This window comes from Monodon monoceros, unplaced genomic scaffold (genome assembly GCF_005190385.1).
Source record: "Monodon monoceros isolate NGI ecotype Baffin Bay Population unplaced genomic scaffold, NGI_Narwhal_1 Super_Scaffold_20, whole genome shotgun sequence".
Taxonomy (NCBI): Eukaryota; Metazoa; Chordata; class Mammalia; order Artiodactyla; family Monodontidae; genus Monodon; species Monodon monoceros.
The window spans coordinates 93,841,461-93,847,460 of record NW_021703777.1 but is presented as its reverse complement, the minus strand read 5'-3'; positions in this window follow the sequence as shown (position 1 = coordinate 93,847,460).

The following is a 6,000-nucleotide window of genomic DNA, read 5'->3' as shown; positions in this document are numbered from 1 at the left end:
CAGAGGGTCTATATAATATGTACATTCTTGGTCTTTTTGTTTAAAACAGATATAATTACTCAGATTCTTGGAGGTCAAAAATAAAATTCAAAGGCATGTTATACGTTTACAATGTTTTATCCTTACGTATAAGTTGTTATGCTTTGAGAGTTGTCATGTTTCATTTCTTAGAGATGTAGAGTTCACAGAAAAAAGGGGAATTTCCTGGGAAAACAAGTCATCGTTCGTTTTGAGTGTTTGTTTAAAGAAAACTGTTCCTGCTCCACCAGGCTCCACCCTAGTAAGTAAATTCTCACGTCCCTGCCCCTCCCATCATCCCCCTTCATTGCACCATCTTGTGCCCAGTTCTGGGGATTTGTCTGTTTACTATCTCAGCAAAGTACTTAACATTTGAAATTTCCAACGTGTGAAAAGTGGGTCACCTATCACAATAAGATTCACAGATTCATAGCATTCCGTCTGCTAGAAATGACCTCAGACTTAAAAAAAAAAAAATGTACCTCCCTCTCTTTATAGACAAAACACCCACCCAGATGGGCCGTGTGGTTTTCTCTGGGCTCAGAGCTTCTTCACGGCGGAGCTGAGATGAGGCTGAAGTGTCTTAATGGCCATTGAGTGTCCTAGATACTAGGACGTGCTCTTTGTCCTGATAAGATAGCTCGATAGGGCTGAGCTGGGATGGAGAGGAGATGCCATTCAATAGCAGGGGCGGGGGGATCCCAGCCAGAAGAGGGAGCCTCAACCCTGGAGTGTGTGGGATGGTCTGCAGCCAATGAAGAAGTGTTATCAGCAAGCTCTTATTCACCCAGCCTGTGGGGCCTCACCCCGTGCCTGTTCAGGTCATGCAGGGCAAGGAGAGACAAGACCGAGATGATTGGTGTGCGTCTACCCTTCCTCATCAGAGGGGCTGGCGGAAGCAGAGGAGTGCTGAGCTCAGGGGCAGACAGCTGGCTTGAATGGGGTTGAGCCTGAACCTTGACTCAATGGGGTTGAGTCAATCCTCCTTGACTCTCCAAGCACCTTTTTCTATATACTCCAAGAGAAAAAAAAAAAAGCTGCTATAGCAATATTATTATACTATCACTAGTCATTAATGATTGCTCATTATTAATCAACCTAATTATTACTAGTATTGTTAATCATCGATATTAGCTTAATTGCATGTTAATAATTAGTATACTATTACTAGTTATTAACTGTTACTAATTAATTATTAATTAACCTAATTATTATTAGTAATTATTGATTATTAATATTGGCTTAACTGTATGTTAATAATTAGTATTAGCTTTTTCATAGCAGTAAAATCAATGTTAGAGACAAGGAAGATCACCACATAAACAAAAACAACCCACCAGGAAAACTGAACCATTCTGAACCCATCTGTGTCTAACAGCATTGTTTTCAAAATATTTTTAAAAAGCTTTTAAGGAGAACTGGGTATATTTCTACTAATGGCAAGAAAGCATATCTTTTTCAGAATTTGCTAAGTAAGGCAGACAGTATTTTTTAAAAGGATTTAGAAAATCTGAACAATACAACAAAATGGGCATAATAGAATCACCCGTTCCCATCAGTTAGAGAATAAATACATACAGAGCCACAGAAATGTCTCAGCAAACACCTGAAAACAAATATACTATAGATAATGTTGTCCTGCTAAAATGTACTCAAACTAGCACCCATACTACAAATAATCCCCATAGTTTTAAAAATGTAAAAAAACCCACTGTGATCAATTAACAAAATGTATCTTAAAAAGAAAGCATCATAAAAATTCTAAAATATTTAGAACTGAATAACAATAAAAACCCTACAAATAAAGATCATGGGGTTTAGTGATTGCAATATTTTAAATTTATGGAGTTAATGCATTATTAGACAAAAGAAGATGTAAAATTACAAAAAAACCCGATTGAATTCAAGAAATTAGAAAAAGAATGACAAAGTAAACTCAAAGCAAGAGCAAAAGGTAGTACTAAAGATAAGAGCAGAAATAAATTAAATAGGAAGCAGAAAATAATAATCAGCAAGCATTAAAACTAGTTCTTTGGAAAGGCTAACAAAATAGATAAACTTTCAGCAATGGTGACTGATATTAATATCGAGGTAAATGAATTATTACGAGGAATGAAAAAGAAATCACAACTACAGATACAGAAGAGATTACAAATATTTCAATAGAACATTGTGAACAATTTTATGCCAAGAAACTTGGAACTAGTTTATTAAACATGTAGAAAAGTGAAGAGTACCAAAAATGACTCAAGAGGACATGGAAAACCTGAAAAGTCCTCTTAACTTTGAAGAAATTTAATCAATCTTCACACACACACACATGTGCGCATGTGCACGCACGCATGTATGCACACACGTGTGCCCTCCATCACACACCCGGATCAGGCTAGTTTCAAGATTCAGTCAGTCAGATTGTGAAGGAAGTCTATCCACTAGCTTATGCAAGTTGTTCCGGTGATTGAGAAAGACAGAAAGCTTGTAAGTTCATTTTACGAAGCTGGTTTCCCCTCAAAACAAAACAAGGACAATAGGAGAAATGAAAATATAGAGCGATCTTCTTTAAGAATATATACTTTTAAAGTTTGAAATAAAGCATTAATACATGTAATTCAGCATTGTATACATGTGAGCAAATTCGGTAGTTAAGGAAGGAGAAAGTATAAAAAGCTAGGAAATAAAAACTGCTAATTTGTACCAGTTTAAATTTAGCAACATTGCTGAAGACATGATCACTGAGATGGATTTCTTTTTCTTGTCTTATCCTCCTTTTCCATCTTTTAGGAAACTTTTTATTCATAAATGTTATTAATCTTGAATTTGTCTCTGTTCATCATTTCACTATCATAGAGGATAGATCTCCCATTCATTCATTCATTCATACATTCAACAAACATAAGTTTTCTCCTAAGTTCCAGGCACTGTGTTGGCTCCAAATAGCTTCCCCCATCCTCTCCATCTATTGAAACCACCCATTCTTTAAGGCCCAACTCAAATCTCAAATTTTACCAATATGAAGTTGATTAAAAGTGAGTAAGAGGCAATATTTTCCTTCCATGAACTTCTGCATAGCTGGAGGGCAGGGAGACACAAGTCGAATTTTTAAATTTTTACAATAAAAAAGGAAAGTAAAGAACTCCTAGGGCTTCCCTGGTGGCGCAGTGGTTGAGAGTCTGCCTGCCGATGCAGGGGACGCGGGTTTGTGCCCCGGTCCGGGAAGATCCCACATGCCGTGGAGCGGCTGGGCCGGTGAGCCATGGCCGCTGGGCCTGCGCGTCCGGAGCCTGTGCTCCGCAATGGGAGAGGCCACAACAGTGAGAGGCCCGCGTACCGCGAAGAAAAAAAAAGAACACCTATAAGAGAAATACAGTCCTTGAGGACTGAGGGAATTTTTATTCTTTTGTATATTTCTGCGTTACTTTTCTTTTTTATATTATTTAAAAAACTCAAACCCAAAGAGCAGAAAGCAAAAAATCCAAACAACCAAACCAAATGGTACCATGGGGATTTGGTGATTCAGATAAGGGGCAGATTTTACTTTGGGGACAAGGAGGCATAGGGAAAAGCTTGGAATGGGTTTTGTTTGATGTGGGCCTTTTTAGGTTGGATAAAATGAGAATAGATAAAAGATTACCATGGCCATATATTCCTGCTTACCTCTGAACATGGCAAGGTTTCTTTTCCACGGAGCTCAATAAACATCTAATCATGTTCTGTTTTGGTTCATTTTTTAACTGTACATTTAATCTCTGTGAATAGATTAGAGAAAAAATTATGGGAGAAAAAGAAGGGAGAAGGGGGATCACGATTGTCACCGTGTTTCAACTGAGAAGCAGACAGAGTGGTAGGACTGAAAGAAAACTTCTATCTCCTGTAATCTCCCTCTGAAGACCTAAAAATTTTTTTGGAGCTGTTCCTGAACAAGTATTTATCCAGCTCCTATTGAATGGGAGGCACTGCCCTGGGTGCTGGAGCTAAAGTGATGAATTGGAGATCTTGTCCCTGTCTTCGGAAGAAGGAAGGCCAGATTGGCACCCTACAATATCTAAATTTCCTCCTGCTCAAGCCCTAAATTAACCTCTGCCCCATCCCTCTCAGCTGGGAGGGTGATGGTGATTTCATGCTACAGAAATAACCCTGCTTGGTAAGCGCTTTAAGGAGAGATGTCATTATCCCTCCCCTTATCCCAATATGGCAGCGCTGAGACTTCAGAATGTCGGCTACCTGGCATCTTTTGCTAGCAGGGTGTGAGGTGCTCAGTGCTAAAATTGTGGAGGAAGACCCACGCCAACCACTGAAACTCACTGGGCACAGTCTGGTAAGTGCTGCCAAGTCTCTCCAGAGCCTTGTGCTGGTGGGAAGTGTCTCTAATCCAGAAGCTCCTTGTGAATGGGCTTCATCCATGCTTGTCTGCCTCAATTTCAGGGACTACCTCCCTGCCCCAGCAGAGATTTCCCTCCTGGAAGCTTGTCATGGCACAGCCTCAATGGTGGCCCTGTTTCTGAGCAGCCCTGGCTTTGGCTGAGAGGTGTCACCATCCTCTATTCCCAAGTCTCTTCTCACTCAGTGCGCTGTACTTAAATTCCATGGCACAGGCTAGCGTCAGAGACAACTTATCTCTGAGGCTGTGGGGAACTAACGAGCTTTCATCTAAGGGCCTAACCAGAGTCTTTTCGGGGACTGCATCGCTGGTGAGCCAGCAGCCAATCACCTAAGATTAGGGACTGCTGGGGAATGACACCACCACTTGTGCTCTCTACAGGACTTGGTGACTGGACCACCAGTCAGATGGGGATCAGAATATGACTGTGCAAGGCCAGCCTCTATTCACCCACCACTGTTTCTCTGACTCAGACATGCCCTGAAATATGCCTGTGCCTTGATTACCTCCACCACCATCACAGCTCAAGCAAGACATCTCTAAGCAGCAGGAAGTTCTGAAGGCAAAGCACAGTGTATGATGGAGTCTGAGATTGAGATCCATAGACTTTTTGATTTCCTGTTCTTATTGGCAGCTGGGAGCTCAAGCATCTCATTCAGAGTACGGATTGTCCCACTATTTTCAAATCCAGAACTGTGTAGAGGGTTAAACTTAGTATGACACTGGTGGCCTGTCAAATACCTAGTGGATCCAGCTCCTGGGAGCTGGTTCAAGTTAACGCGCATCCGATTGGCTGCCTTTGGAGAGCCTAACAAAGCGCTCTAGATGGGGCTGGGGAGTAATCCCATCCCAGTCCTGGGGAAGGACCAGGAGGCAGAGCAGCGGAAGCAGGTACTGATCAAGGTCTTCTAGGAGAAGTGAGATGAGGGGGAGAGGTAAGAACATCTCCTTGGACTGAGGGTTCCTTGGAAGCCATCTAAGAAGCCCATCAGGGACCATGGGGAGACTTGGGGTCCTGGACTGGGGACTTTGCTGTCAGGCAAGCACTTGCTTGTTTCCCAGGACTTGCTTTCCTGAGCCAGTGGGGCCTGTGAGAGCAAAGATTCATAATTCCTCACCTCTGCAATTTAAATTTTTGGCAGGGCGTGAGTGACCACCTGGAGGAATGGTCAGACATAGCCTGGATACTCTCATAGTTACTATCTTTTGGTATTTAGTAAGTGAATCCCTTTCTAACTGTAACAAAGGCAATCAAACCTATCTACAATACATATGGCAGGCTCTAAAGGAGAAATTCTGGGAATAAAACCCCCCAACTTGAATAATGGCAATATCGTGGGAATATCTGTAGCCCCAGGGGGACTTCTTTGGACGCTACATAACTCCTTGTACACAGATGTCAAGTCAGTGTATTGAATCACAATTTTTAAAATCTGACTTGCTTACCCACATAAGCTCTTTTTCAGAAGTCTTCATAATCACATTTTACATGCTTACAATGCTTGCTGGGGTCAGGCTCTGCTCTATGCATTCCACACATATAATTCATTCATTCTCCTAGCAATCCTGGGAGGAATGCATGCCTGCTCTCTGAATTTTCCTTG